Here is a 16,369-nt window from a genome sequence, read left to right on the forward strand (position 1 = left end):
CGGTAGAAAAGGAAACATCTTCGTAGAAAAACTAGAGAGAATCATTGTCAGCAACCAGTTGGGGATGTGTGCGTTCCAGTCACAGAGTTTAACCTTTCTTTTCATAGAGCAGTTTGCAAACACTCTGTTTTTAAAGTCTGCAAGTGGATATTTGGACCTCTTTTAGGATTTCGTTGGAAAAGGGATTTCTGCATATAACGCTAGACAGAAGACTTCTCAGTAACTTCTTAGGGCTGCGTGTGTTCAACTCACAGAGTTGAACCATCCTTTAGACAGAGCAGGTTTGAAACCCTCTTTTTGTGGAATATACAAGTGGAGATTTCAAGCGCTTTGGGGCCAACGGTAGAAAAGGAAATATCTTCGAATAAAAACTGGAGAGAATCATTCTCAGCAACCACATCGGGATGTGTGCGTTTCCCTCACAGAGTTTAACATTTCTTTTCATAGAGCAGTTTGCAAACACTCTGTTTGTAAAGTCTGCAAGTGGATATTTGGACCTCTTTGAGGATTTCGTTGGACACGGGATTTCTGCGTATAACGCTAGACCGAAGAATTCTCAGTAACTTCTTTGGGCTGTGTGTGCTCAACTCACAGAGTTGAACTTTCCTTTAGATAGGGCAGATTTGAACCCTCTTTTTGTGGAATTTACAAGTGGAGATTTCAAGCGCTTTGGGGCCAACGGTAGAAAAGGGAATATATTTGTATAAAAACTAGAGAGAATCATTCTCAGCAACCACTTGGTGATGTGACCGTTCCACTCACGGAGTTTAACCTTTCTTTTCAGAGAGCAGTTTGGAAACACTCTGTTTGTAAAGTCTGCAAGTGGATATTTGGACCTCTTTGAGGATTTCGTAGCAAAAGGGATTTCTGCATCTAACTCTAGACAGAAGAATTCTCAGTAACTTCTTTGGGCTGCGTGTGTTCAACTCACAGAGTTGAACCTTCCTTTAGAAAGAGCAGATTTGAAACCCTCTTTTTGTGGAATTTGCAAGCGGAGATTTCAAGCGCATTCTGGCCAACGGTATAAAAAGAAATATCTTCGTATGAAAACTAGAGAGAATCATTCTCAGCAACCACTTTGGGATGTGTGCGTTCCACTCACAGAATTTAACGTTTCTTTTCATAGAGCAGTTTGGAAACACTCTTTTTGTAAATACTGCAAGTGGATATTTGGACCTCTTTGAGGATTTCGTTGGAAACGGGATTTCTGCATATAACACTAGACAGAAGAATTCTCAGTAAGTTCTTTGGGCTACGTGGGTTCAACTCACAGAGTTGAACCTTCCTTTAGGAAGAGCAGAGTTGAAACCCTCTTTTTGTGTAATTTGCAAGTGGAGGTTCCAAGCGCTTTGGGGCCAACGGTAGAAAAGGTATTATCTTCGTATAAAAACTAGAGAGAATCATTCTCAGCAACCACTTGGGGATGTGTGCGTTCCACTCACAGAGTTTAACCTTTCTATTCACAGAGCAGTTTGGAAACAGTCTGTTTGTAAAGTCTGCAAGTGGATATTTGGACCTCTTTGAGGATATAGTTGGAAACGGGATTTCTGCATATAACGCTAGACAGAAGAATTCTCAGTAACTTCTTTGGGCTGCGTGTGTTCAACTCACAGAGTTGTACCTTTCTTTAGAAAGAGCAGATTTGAAACCCTTTTTTGTGGAATTTGCGACTGGAGATTTCAAGCGCTTAGGGGCCAACGGTAGAAAAGGGAATATCTTCGTAAAAAACTAGAGAGAATCATTCTCAGCAACCACTTGGTGATGTGTGCGTTCCACTCATAGAGTTTAACCTTTCTTTTCATAGAGCAGTTTGGTAACACTCTGTTTGCAAAGTCTGCAAGTGGATATTTGGATCTCTTTGAGGATTTCGCTGGAAACGGGATTTCTGCATATATCGCTAGACAGAAGAATTCACAGTAACTTCTTTGGGCTGCGTGTTTTCAACTCACAGAGTTGAACCTTCCTTTAGACAGAGCAGATTGGAAACCCTCTTTTTGTGAAATTTGCAAGTGGGGAGTTCAAGTGATTTGGGGCCAACGTTAGAAAAGGAAATATCTTCGTATAAAAACTAGAGAGAATCATTCTCAGCAATCACTAGGGGATGTGTGCGTTCCACTCACAGAGTTTAACCTTTCTTTTCATAGAGCAGTCTGGAAACACTCTGTTTGTAAAGTCTGCAAGTGGATATTTGGACCTCTTTGAGGATTTCGTTGGAAACGGGATTTCTGCATATAACGCTAGACAGAAGAATTATCAGTAACTTCTTTGAGCTGTGTGTGTTCAACTCACAGAGTTGAACCTTCCTTTAGACAGAGCAGATTTGAAACCCTCTTTTTGTGGAATTTGCAAGTGGAGATTTCAAGCGCTTAGCGGCCAACGGTAGAAAAGGAAATATCTTCGTAGAAAAACTAGAGAGAATCATTGTCAGCAACCACTTGGGGATGTGTGCGTTCCACTCACAGAGTTTAACCTTTCTTTTCATAGAGCAGTTTGGAAACACTCTGTTTGTAAAGTCTGCAAGTGAATATTTGGACCTCTTTGAGGATTTCATTGGAAACGGGATTTCTGCATATAACGCTAGACAGAAGAATTCTCAGTAAATTCATTCGGCTGTGTGTGTTCAACTCACAGAGTTGAACCCTCCTTTAGACAGAGCAGATTTGAAACCCTCTTTTTGTGCAATTTGCAAGTGGAGATTACAAGTGCTTTGGGGCCAACGGTAGAAAAGGAAATTTCTTCGTAAAAAACTAGAGAGAATCATTCTCAGCAACCACTTGGTGATGGGTGCGTTCCACTCACAGAGTTTAACCTTTCTTTTCATAGAGCAGTTTGGAATCACTCTGCTGGTAATGTCTGCAAGTGCATATTTGGACCTCTTTGAGGATTTCATTTGAAACGCGAATTCTGCATATAATGCTAGAGAAAAGAATTCTCAGTAACTTCTTTGGGCTGTGTGTGTTCAACTCACAGAGTTGAACCTTCCTTTACATAGAGCAGATTTGAAACCCTCTTCTTGTGGAATTTGCATGTGGAGATTTCAAGCGATTTGGGGCCAACGGTAGAAAAGGAAATATCTTCGTATTAAAACCAGAGAGAATCATTCTCAGCAACCACTTGGTGATGTGTGCGTTCCACTCACTGAGTTTAACCTTTCTTTTCATAGAACAGCTTGGAAACACTCTGTTTGTAAAGTCTGCAAGTGGATATTTGGACCTCTTTGAGGATTTCGCTGGAAACGGGATTTCCGCAAATAACGCTAGACAGAAGAGTTCTCAGTAACTTCTTTGGGCTGCGTGTGTTCAACTCACAGAGTTGAACCTTCCTTTAGACAGAGCAGATTGGAAACCCTCTTTTTGTGAAATTTGCAAGTGGGGAGTTCAAGTGATTTCGGGCCAACGGTAGAAAAGGAAATATCTTCGTATAAAAATTAGAGAGAATCATTCTCAGCAAACACCTGGTGATGTGGGCGTTCCACTCACAGAGTTTAACCTTTCTTTTCATAGGGCATTTTGGAAACACTCTGTTTGTATAGTCTGCAAAGGGATATTTGGACCTCTATTAAGATTTCGTTGGAAATGAGATTTCTGCATATAACGCTAGACAGAAGAATTCTCAGTAACTTCTTTGGGCTGCGTGTGTTCAACTCACAGAGTTGAACCTTCCTTTATACAGAGCAGATTTGAAACCCTCTTTTTGTGGAATTTGCAAGTGGAGATTTCAAGTGCTTTGCGGCCAATGGTAGAAAAGGAAATATTTTCGTATAAAAACTAGAAAGAATGATTCTCAGCATCCACTTGCTGATGTTTGCGTTCCACTCACAGAGTTTAACCTTTCTTTTCATAGAGCAGTTTGGAAATACTCTGTAAAGTCTGCAAGTAGATATTTGGACCTCTTTGAGGATTTCGATGGAAACGGGATTTCTGCATATAACGCTAGACAGAAGAATTCTCAGTAACTTCTTTGGGCTGCGTGTGTTCAACTCACAGAGTTGAACCTTCCTTTAGACAGAGCAGATTTGAAACCCCCTTTTGGTGGAATTTGCAAGTGCAGATTTCAAGCGCTTTGGGGCCAACGGTAGAAAAGGAAATATCTTCGTATAAAAACTGGAGAGAATCATGCTCAGCAACCTCTTGGTGATGTGTGTGTTCCACTCACAGAGTTTAACCTTTCTTTTCATAGAGCAGTTTGGAAGCACTCTGTCTGTAAAGTCTGCAAGAGGATATTTGTACCTCTTTGAGGATTTCGTTGGAAACGGGATTTCTGCATATAACGCTAGACAGAAGAATTCTCAGTAACTTCTTTGGGCTGCGTGTGTTCAACTCACAGAGTTGAACCTTCCTTTAGACAGAGCAGATTTGAAACCCTTTTTTGTGGAATTTGCAACTGGAGATTTCAAGCGCTTAGGGGCCAACGGTAGAAAAGGGAATATCTTCGTAAAAAACCAGAGAGAATCATTCTGAGCAACCACTTGGTGATGTGTGCGTTCCACTCATAGAGTTTAACCTTTCTTTTCATAGAGCAGTTTGGTAACACTCTGTTTGGAAAGTCTGCAAGTGGATATTTGGATCTCTTTGAGGATTTCGCTGGAAACGGGATTTCTGCATATGTCGCTAGACAGAAGAATTCTCAGTAACTTCTTTCGGCTGCGTGTTTTCAACTCACAGAGTTGAACCTTCCTTTACACAGAGGAGATTTGAAACTCTTTTTTTGTGGGATTTGCAAGTGGAGATTTCAAGCGCTTTGGGGCCTATAGTAGAAAACGAAATAACTTCGTATAAAAACTAGAGAGAATCATTCTCAGCAACCACTTGGTGATGTGTGCATTCCACTCACAGAGTTTAACCTTTCTTTTCATAGAGCAGTTTGGAAACACTCTGTTTGTACTGTCTTCAAGTGGATATTTGGACCTCTTTGAGGATTTCGTTGGACTTTCTTTTCATAGAGCAGTTTGGAAACACTCTGTTTGTAAATTCTGCAAGTGGTTATTTGGACCTCTTTGAGGATTTCGTTGGAAACGGGATTTCTGCATATAACTCTAGAGAGAAGAATTCTCAGTAACTTCTTTAGGCTGCGTGTGTTCAACTCACAGAGTTGAACCTTCCTTTAGACAGAGCAGATTTGTAACCCTCTTTTTGTGGAATTTGCAAGTGGAGAGTTCAAGCAATTAGGGGCCAACGGTAGAAAAGGAAATATCTTCGTATAAAAAGTAGAGAGAATCATTCTCAGCAACCACTTGGGGATGTGTGCGTTCCACTCACCGAGTTTAACCTTTCTTTTCATAGAGCAGTTTGGAAATATTCTGTTTGTAAGTCTGCAAGTGGATATTTGGACCTCTTTGAGGATATCGTTCGAAACGGGATTTCTGCATATAATGCTAGACAGAAGAATTCTCAGTAACTTCTTTGGGCTGTGTGTGTTCAACTCACAGAGTTGAACCTTCCTTTAGACAGAGCAGATTTGAAACCCTCTTTTTGATGAATTTGCAAGTGGAGAGTAAAAGTGCTTTGGGGCCAACGGTAGAAAAGGAAATTTCTTCGTAAAAAAATAGAGAGAATCATTCTCAGCAACCACTTGGTGATGGGTGCGTTCCACTCACAGAGTTTAACCTTTCTTTTCATAGAGCAGTTGGGTAACACTCTGTTTGCAAAGTCTGCAAGTGGATATTTGGACCTCTTTGAGGAATTCTCTGGAAACGGGATTTCTGCATATATCGCTAGACAGAAGATTTCTCAGTAACTTCTTTGTGCTGCGTGTGTTCAACTCACAGAGTTGAACCTTCCTTTAGACAGAGCAGATTTGAAACTCTCTTTTTGTGGAATTTGCAAGTGGAGATTTCAAGCGCTTTGGGGCCAACGGTAGAAAAGGAAATATCTTCGTATAAAAACTGGAGAGAATCATGCTCAGCAACCTCTTGGTGATGTGTGTGTTCCACTCACAGAGTTTAACCTTTCTTTTCATAGAGCAGTTTGGAAGCACTCTGTCTGTAAAGTCTGCAAGTGGATATTTGTACCTCTTTGAGGATTTCGTTGGAAACGGGATTTCTGCATATAACGCTAGACAGAAGAGTTCTCAGTAACTACTTTGGGCTGCGTGTGTTCAACTAACAGAGTTGAACCTTCCTTTAGACAGAGCAGATTGGAAACCCTCTTTTTGTGAAATTTGCAAGTGGGGAGTTCAAGTGATTTGGGGCCAACGTTAGAAAAGGAAATATCTTCGTATAAAAACTAGAGAGAATCATTCTCAGCAAACACTTGGTGATGTGTGCGTTCCACTCACAGAGTTTAACCTTTCTTTTCATAGGGTATTTTGGAAACACTCTGTTTGTATAGTCTGCAAAGGGATATTTGGACCTCTTTGAGGATTCCGTTGGAAATGAGATTTCTGCATATAACGCTAGACAGAAGAATTCTCAGTAACTTCTTTGGGCTGCATGTGTTCAACTCACAGAGTTGAACCTTCCTTTACACAGAGCAGATTTGAAACCCTCTTTTTGTGGAATTTGCAATTGGAGATTTCAAGCGCTTTGGGGCCTATGGTAGAAAAGGAAATATTTTCGTATAAAAACTAGAGAGAATGATTCTCTGCAACCAGTTGGTGATGTTTGCGTTCCACTCACAGAGTTTAACCTTCCTTTTCATAGAGCAGTTTGGAAATGCTCTGTAAGGTCTGCAAGTGGATATGTGGACCTCTTTGAGGATTTCGTTGGACTTTCTTTTCATAGAGCAGTTTGGAAACACTCTGTTTGTAAAGTCTGCAAGTGGTTATTTGGACCTCTTTGAGGATTTCGTTGGAAACGGGATTTCTGCATATAACTCTAGAGAGAAGAATTCTCAGTAACTTCTTTGGGCTGCGTGTGTTCAACTCACAGAGTTGAACCTTCCTTTAGACAGAGCAGATTTGAAACCCTCTTTTTGTGGTATTTGCAAGTGGAGAGTTCAAGCGCTTTGGGGCCAACGGTAGAAAAGGAAATATCTTTGTATAAAAACTAGAGAGAATCATTCTCAGCAACCACTTGGTGATGTGACCGTTCCACTCACAGAGTTTAACCTTTCTTTTCAGAGAGGAGTTTGGAAACACTCTGTTTGTGAAGTCTGCAAGTGGATATTTGGACGTCTGAGGATTTCGTAGGAAAAGGGATTTCTGCATATAACGCTAGACAGAAGAATTCTCAGTAAATTCTTTAGGCTGCGTGTGTTCAACTCACAGAGTTGAACCTTCCTTTAGACAGAGCAGATTTGAAAACCTCTTTTTGTGGAATTTACAAGTGTAGATTTCAAGCGATTTGGGGCCAATGGTAGAAAAGGAAACATCTTTGTATAAAAACTAGAGAGAATCATTCTCAGCAACCACTTGGTGTTGTGTGCATTCCACTCAAAGAGTTTAACCTTTCTTTTCATAGAGCAGTTTGAAACACTCTGTTTGAAAAGTCTGCAAGTGGATATTTGGACCTCTTTGAGGATTTCGTAGGAAAAGGGATTTCTGCATCTAACGCTAGACAGAAGAATTCTCAGTAACTTCTTAGGGCTGCGTGTGTTCAACTCACAGAGTTGAACCTTCCTTTAGACAGAGCAGATTTGAAACCATCTTTTTGTGGAATTTGCAAGTGGAGATTTCAATCGATTTGGGGCCAACGGTAGAAAAGGGAATATATTTGTATAAAAACTAGAGAGAATCATTCTCAGCAACCACTTGGTGATGTGACCGTTCCACTCACGGAGTTTAACCTTTCTTTTCAGAGAGCAGTTTGGAAACACTCTGTTTGTAAAGTCTGCAAGTGGATATTTGGACCTCTTTGAGGATTTCGTAGGAAAAGGGATTTCTGCATCTAACTCTAGACAGAAGAATTCTCAGTAACTTCTTAGGGCTGCGTGTGTTCAACTCACAGAGTTGAACCTTCCTTTAGAAAGAGCAGATTTGAAACCCTCTTTTTGTGGAATTTGCAAGCGGAGATTTCAAGCGCATTCTGGCCAACGGTATAAAAAGAAATATCTTCGTATGAAAACTAGAGAGAATCATTCTCAGCAACCACTTTGGGATGTGTGCGTTCCACTCACAGAATTTAACGTTTCTTTTCATAGAGCAGTTTGGAAACACTCTTTTTGTAAATACTGCAAGTGGATATTTGGACCTCTTTGAGGATTTCGTTGGAAACGGGATTTCTGCATATAACACTAGACAGAAGAATTCTCAGTAAGTTCTTTGGGCTACGTGGGTTCAACTCACAGAGTTGAACCTTCCTTTAGGAAGAGCAGAGTTGAAACCCTCTTTTTGTGTAATTTGCAAGTGGAGGTTCCAAGCGCTTTGGGGCCAACGGTAGAAAAGGTATTATCTTCGTATAAAAACTAGAGAGAATCATTCTCAGCAACCACTTGGGGATGTGTGCGTTCCACTCACAGAGTTTAACCTTTCTATTCACAGAGCCGTTTGGAAACACTCTGTTTGTAAAGTCTGCAAGTGGATATTTGGACCTCTTTGAGGATATAGTTGGAAACGGGATTTCTGCATATAACGCTAGACAGAAGAATTCTCAGTAACTTCTTTGGGCTGCGTGTGTTCAACTCACAGAGTTGTACCTTTCTTTAGAAAGAGCAGATTTGAAACCCTTTTTTGTGGAATTTGCAACTGGAGATTTCAAGCGCTTAGGGGCCAACGGTAGAAAAGGGAATATCTTCGTAAAAAACTAGAGAGAATCATTCTCAGCAACCACTTGGTGATGTGTGCGTTCCACTCATAGAGTTTAACCTTTCTTTTCATAGAGCAGTTTGGTAACACTCTGTTTGCAAAGTCTGCAAGTGGATATTTGGATCTCTTTGAGGATTTCGCTGGAAACGGGATTTCTGCATATATCGCTAGACAGAAGAATTCACAGTAACTTCTTTGGGCTGCGTGTTTTCAACTCACAGAGTTGAACCTTCCTTTACACAGAGCAGATTTGAAACTCTTTTTTTGTGGGATTTGCCAGTGGAGATTTCAAGCGCTTTGGGGCCAACGGTAGAAAGGGAAATATCTTCGTATAAAAAGTAGAGAGAATCATTCTCAGCAACCACTTGGTGATGTGTGCGTACCACTCACAGAGTTTAACCTTTCTTTTCATAGAGCAGTTTGGAAACACTCTGTTTGCACTGTCTTGAAGTGGATATGTGGACCTCTTTGAGGATTTCGTTGGACTTTCTTTTCATAGAGCAGTTTGGAAACACTCTGTTTGTAAAGTCTGCAAGTGGTTATTTGGACCTCTTTGAGGATTTCGTTGGAAACGGGATTTCTGCAAATAACGCTAGACAGAAGAATTCTCGGTAACTTCTTTGGGCTTCGTGTGTTCAACTCACAGAGTTGAAACTTCCTTTAGACAGAGCAGATTTGAAACCCTCTTTTTGTGGAATTTGCAAGTGGAGATTTCAAGCGCAATGGGGCCAACGGTAGAAAGGGAAATATCTTCGTATAAAAAGTAGAGAGAATCATTCTCAGCAACCACTTGGTGATGTGTGCGTTCCACTCACAGAGTTTAACCTTTCTTTTCATAGAGCAGTTTGGAAACACTCTGTTTGCACTGTCTTGAAGTGAATATGTGGACCTCTTTGAGGATTTCGTTGGACTTTCTTTTCATAGAGCAGTTTGGAAACACTCTGTTTGTAAAGTCTGCAAGTGGTTATTTGGACCTCTTTGAGGATTTCGTTGGAAACGGGATTTCTGCATATAACTCTAGAGAGAAGAATTCTCAGTAACTTCTTTGGGCTGCGTGTGTTCAACTCACAGAGTTGAACCTTCCTTTAGACAGAGCAGATTTGAAACCCTCTTTTCGTGGGATTTGCAAGTGGAGAGTTCAAGCAATTAGGGGCCAACGGTAGAAAAGGAAATATCTTCGTATAAAAACTAGAGAGAATCATTCTCAGCAACCACTTGGGGATGTGTGCGTTCCACTCACCGAGTTCAATCTTTCCTTTCATAGAGCAGTTTGGAAGTAGTCTGTTTGTAAGTCTGCAAGTGGATATTTGGACTTCTTTGCGGATATCGTTGGAAACAGGATTTCTGCATATAACGCTAGACAGAAGAATTCTCAGTAACTTCCTTGGGCTGCGTGTGTTCAACTCACAGAGTTGAACCTTCCTTTAGACAGAGCAGATTTGAAACCCTCTTTTTGTGGAATTTGCAAGTGGAGAGTAAAAGTGCTTTGGGGCCAACCGTAGAAAAGGAACTATCTTCGTATAAAAACTAGAGAGAATCATTCTCAGCAACCACTTGATGATGTGTGCATTCCACTCACAGAGTTTAACCTTTCTTTTCACAGAACAGCTTGGAAAAACTCTGTTTGTAAAGTCTGCAAGTGGATATTTGGACCTCTTTGAGGATTTCGTTGGAAACGGGATTTCTGCATATAACGCTAGACAGAAGAATTATCAGTAACTTCTTTGGGCTGTGTGTGTTCAACTCACAGAGTTGAACCTTCCTTTAGACAGAGCAGATTTGAAACCCTCTTCTTGTGGAATTTGCAAGTGGAGAGTTCAAGCGCATTCTGGCCAACGGTATAAAAAGAAATATCTTCGTATGAAAACTAGAGAGAATCATTCTCAGCAACCACTTGGTGATGTGTGCGTTCCACTCACAGAGTTTAACCTTTCTTTTCATAGAGCAGTTTGGAAACACTATGTTTGTAAAGTCTGCAAGTAGATATTTGGACCTCTTTGAGGATTTCGTTGGAAACGGGATTTCTGCATATAACACTAGACAGAAGAATTCTCAGTAAGTTCTTTGGGCTACGTGGGTTCAACTCACAGAGTTGAACCTTCCTTTAGGCAGAGCAGAGTTGAAACCCTCTTTTTGTGTAATTTGCAGGTGGAGGTTTCAAGCGCTTTGGGGCCAACGGTAGAAAAGGAATTATCTTCGTATAAAAACTAGAGAGAATCATTCTCAGCAACCACTTGGGGATGTGTGCGTTCCACTCACAGAGTTTAACCTTTCTTTTCACAGAGCAGTTTGGAAACACTCTGTTTGTAAAGTCTGCAAGTGGATATTTGGACCTCTTTGAGGATATAGTTGGAAACGGGATTTCTGCATATAACGCTAGACAGAAGAATTCTCAGTAACTTCTTTGGGCTGCATGTGTTCAACTCACAGAGTTGAAACTTCCATTATACAGAGCAGACTTGTAACCCTCTTTTTGTGGAATTTGCAAGTGGAGATTTCAAGCGCTTTGGGGACAGCGGTAGAAAAGGAAATATCTTCGTATTAAAACTAGAGAGAATCATTCTCAGCAACCACTTGGTGTTGTGTGTGTTCCACTCACAGAGTTTAACCTTTCTTTTCATAGAGCAGTTTGCAAACACTCTGCTTTTAAAGTCTGCAAGTGCATATTTGGACGTCTTTGAGGATTTCGTTGGAAACGGCGTTTCTGCATATAATGCTAGAGAGAAGAATTCTCAGTAACTTCTTTCGGCTGTGTGTGTTCAACTCACAGAGTTGAACCTTCATTTAGACAGAGCAGATTTGAAAACCTCTTTTTGTGGAATTTACAAGTGTAGATTTCAAGCGATTTGGGGCCAACGGGAGAAAAGGAAACATCTTTGTATAAAAACTAGAGAGAATCATTTTCAGCAACCACTTGGTGATGTGTGCGTTCCACTCACAGAGTTTAACCTTTCTTTTCATAGAGCAGTTTGCAAACACTCTGCTTGTAAAGTCTGCAAGTGGATATTTGGACCTCTTTGAGGATTTCTTTGGAAACGGGATTTCTGCATATAACGCTAGACAGAAGAATTCTCAGTAATTCCTTGGGCTGTGTGTGTTCAACTCACAGAGTTATACCTTCTTTTAGACAAAGCAGATTTGAAACCCTCTTTTTGTGGAATTTGCAAGTGGAGATTTCAAGCGATATGGGGCCAACGGTAAAAAAGGAAATATCTTCGTATAAAAACTGGAGAGAATCATTCTCAGCAACCACTTTGGGATGTGTGCGTTCCACTCACAAAGTTTAACCTTTCTTTTCATGGAGCAGTTTGGAAACACTCTATTTGTCAAGCCTGCAGGTGGATATTTGGACCTCTTTGAGGATTTCGAAGGAAAAAGGATTTCTGCATCTAACGCTAGACAGAAGAATTCTCAGTAACTTCTTAGGGCTGCGTGTGTTCAACTCACAGAGTTGAACCTTCCTTTAGAAAGAGCAGATTTGAAACCCTCTTTTGTGGAATTTGCAAGTGGAGATTTCAAGCGCTTTGGGGCCAACGGTATAAAAAGGAATATCTTCGTATGAAAACTAGAGAGAATCATTCTCAGCAACCACCTGGTGATGTGTGCGTTCCACTCATAGAGTTCAACCTTTCTTTTCATAGAGCAGTTTGGTAACACTCCGTTTGCAAAGTCTGCAAGTGGATATTTGGATCTCTTTGAGGATTTCGCTGGAAACGGGATTTCTGCATATATCGCTAGACAGAAGAATTCTCAGTAACTTCTTTGGGCTGCGTGTTTTCAACTCACAGAGTTGAACCTTCCTTTACACAGAGCAGATTTGAAACTCTTTTTTTGTGGGATTTGCAAGTGGAGATTTCAAGCGCTTTGGGGCCTATAGTAGAAAACGAAATAACTTCGTATAAAAACTAGAGAGAATCATTCTCAGCAACCACTTGGTGATGTGTGCATTCCACTCACAGAGTTTAACCTTTCTTTTCATAGAGCAGTTTGGAAACACTCTGTTTGTAAAGTCTGCAAGTGGATATTTGGACCTCTTTGAGGATTTCGTTGGAAACGGGATTTCTGCATATAATGCTAGACAGAAGAATTCTCGGTAACTTCTTTGGGCTTCGTGTGTTCAACTCACAGAGTTGAAACTTCCTTTAGACAGAGCAGATTTGAATCCCTCTTTTTCTGGAATTTGCAAGTGGAGAGTAAAAGTGCTTTGGGGCCAACGGTAGAAAGGGAAATATCTTCGTATAAAAACTAGAGAGAATCATTCTCAGCAATCACTTGGGGATGTGTGCGTTCCACTCACAGAGTTTAACCTTTCTTTTCATAGAGCAGTTTGGAAACACTCTGTTTGTAAAGTCTGCAAGTGGATATTTGGACCTCTTTGAGGATTTCTTTGGAAACGGGATTTCTGCATATAACGCTAGACAGAAGAATTATCAGTAACTTCTTTGAGCTGTGTGTGTTCAACTCACAGAGTTGAACCTTCCTTTAGACAGAGCAGATTTGAAACTCTTTTTTTGTGGGATTTGCAAGTGGAGATTTCAAGCGCTTTGGGGCCTATAGTAGAAAACGAAATAACTTCGTATAAAAACTAGAGAGAATCATTCTCAGCAACCACTTGGTGATGGGTGCGTTCCACTCACAGAGTTTAACCTTTCTTTTCATAGAGCAGTCTGGAATCACTCTGCTGGTAATGTCTGCAAGTGCATATTTGGACCTCTTTGAGGATTTCATTTGAAACGCGAATTCTGCATATAATGCTAGAGAAAAGAATTCTCAGTAACTTCTTTGGGCTGTGTGTGTTCAACTCACAGAGTTGAACCTTCCTTTACATAGAGCAGATTTGAAACCCTCTTCTTGTGGAATTTGCATGTGGAGATTTCAAGCGATTTGGGGCCAACGGTAGAAAAGGAAATATCTTCGTATTAAAACCAGAGAGAATCATTCTCAGCAACCACTTGGTGATGTGTGCGTTCCACTCACTGAGTTTAACCTTTCTTTTCATAGAACAGCTTGGAAACACTCTGTTTGTAAAGTCTGCAAGTGGATATTTGGACCTCTTTGAGGATTTCGCTGGAAACGGGATTTCCGCAAATAACGCTAGACAGAAGAGTTCTCAGTAACTTCTTTGGGCTGCGTGTGTTCAACTCACAGAGTTGAACCTTCCTTTAGACAGAGCAGATTGGAAACCCTCTTTTTGTGAAATTTGCAAGTGGGGAGTTCAAGTGATTTCGGGCCAACGGTAGAAAAGGAAATATCTTCGTATAAAAATTAGAGAGAATCATTCTCAGCAAACACCTGGTGATGTGGGCGTTCCACTCACAGAGTTTAACCTTTCTTTTCATAGGGCATTTTGGAAACACTCTGTTTGTATAGTCTGCAAAGGGATATTTGGACCTCTATTAAGATTTCATTGGAAATGAGATTTCTGCATATAACGCTAGACAGAAGAATTCTCAGTAACTTCTTTGGGCTGCGTGTGTTCAACTCACAGAGTTGAACCTTCCTTTATACAGAGCAGATTTGAAACCCTCTTTTTGTGGAATTTGCAAATGGAGATTTCAAGTGCTTTGCGGCCAATGGTAGAAAAGGAAATATTTTCGTATAAAAACTAGAAAGAATGATTCTCAGCATCCACTTGCTGATGTTTGCGTTCCACTCACAGAGTTTAACCTTTCTTTTCATAGAGCAGTTTGGAAATACTCTGTAAAGTCTGCAAGTAGATATTTGGACCTCTTTGAGGATTTCGATGGAAACGGGATTTCTGCATATAACGCTAGACAGAAGAATTCTCAGTAACTTCTTTGGGCTGCGTGTGTTCAACTCACAGAGTTGAACCTTCCTTTAGACAGAGCAGATTTGAAACCCCCTTTTGGTGGAATTTGCAAGTGCAGATTGCAAGCGCTTTGGGGCCAATGGTAGAAAAGGAAATATCTTCGTATAAAAACTGGAGAGAATCATGCTCAGCAACCTCTTGGTGATGTGTGTGTTCCACTCACAGAGTTTAACCTTTCTTTTCATAGAGCAGTTTGGAAGCACTCTGTCTGTAAAGTCTGCAAGAGGATATTTGTACCTCTTTGAGGATTTCGTTGGAAACGGGATTTCTGCATATAACGCTAGACAGAAGAATTCTCAGTAACTTCTTTGGGATGCGTGTGTTCAACTCACAGAGTTGAACCTTCCTTTAGACAGAGCAGATTTGAAACCCTTTTTTGTGGAATTTGCAACTGGAGACTTCAAGCGCTTAGGGGCCAACGGTAGAAAAGGGAATATCTTCGTAAAAAACCAGAGAGAATCATTCTGAGCAACCACTTGGTGATGTGTGCGTTCCACTCATAGAGTTTAACCTTTCTTTTCATAGAGCAGTTTGGTAACACTCTGTTTGCAAAGTCTGCAAGTGGATATTTGGATCTCTTTGAGGATTTCGCTGGAAACGGGATTTCTGCATATGTCGCTAGACAGAAGAATTCTCAGTAACTTCTTTCGGCTGCGTGTTTTCAACTCACAGAGTTGAACCTTCCTTTACACAGAGGAGATTTGAAACTCTTTTTTTGTGGGATTTGCAAGTGGAGATTTCAAGCGCTTTGGGGCCTATAGTAGAAAACGAAATAACTTCGTATAAAAACCAGAGAGAATCATTCTCAGCAACCACTTGGTGATGTGTGCATTCCACTCACAGAGTTTAACCTTTCTTTTCATAGAGCAGTTTGGAAACACTCTGTTTGTACTGTCTTCAAGTGGATATTTGGACCTCTTTGAGGATTTCGTTGGACTTTCTTTTCATAGAGCAGTTTGGAAACACTCTGTTTGTAAAGTCTGCAACTGGTTATTTGGACCTCTTTGAGGATTTCGTTGGAAACGGGATTTCTGCATATAACTCTAGAGAGAAGAATTCTCAGTAACTTCTTTAGGCTGCGTGTGTTCAACTCACAGAGTTGAACCTTCCTTTAGACAGAGCAGATTTGTAACCCTCTTTTTGTGGAATTTGCAAGTGGAGAGTTCAAGCAATTAGGGGCCAACGGTAGAAAAGGAAATATCTTCGTATAAAAAGTAGAGAGAATCATTCTCAGCAACCACTTGGGGATGTGTGCGTTCCACTCACCGAGTTTAACCTTTCTTTTCATAGAGCAGTTTGGAAATACTCTGTTTGTAAGTCTGCAAGTGGATATTTGGACCTCTTTGAGGATATCGTTCGAAACGGGATTTCTGCATATAACGCTAGACAGAAGAATTCTCAGTAAGTTCTTTGGGCTGCGTGTGTTCAACTCACAGAGTTGAACCTTCCTTTAGACAGAGCAGATGTGAAACCCTCTTTTTGATGAATTTGCAAGTGGAGAGTAAACGTGCTTTGGGGCCAACGGTAGAAAAGGAAATTTCTTCGTAAAAAACTAGAGAGAATCATTCTCAGCAACCACTTGGTGATGGGTGCGTTCCACTCACAGAGTTTAACCTTTCTTTTCATAGAGCAGTTGGGTAACACTCTGTTTGCAAATTCTGCAAGTGGATATTTGGACCTCTTTGAGGAATTCACTGGAAACGGGATTTCTGCATATATCGCTAGACAGAAGATTTCTCAGTAACTTCTTTGTGCTGCGTGTGTTCAACTCACAGAGTTGAACCTTCCTTTAGACAGAGCAGATTTGAAACTCTCTTTTTGTGGAATTTGCAAGTGGAGATTTCAAGCGCTTTGGGG

This window comes from Gorilla gorilla, chromosome 4 (genome assembly GCF_029281585.2).
Source record: "Gorilla gorilla gorilla isolate KB3781 chromosome 4, NHGRI_mGorGor1-v2.1_pri, whole genome shotgun sequence".
In the NCBI taxonomy this organism is placed as follows: Eukaryota; Metazoa; Chordata; class Mammalia; order Primates; family Hominidae; genus Gorilla; species Gorilla gorilla.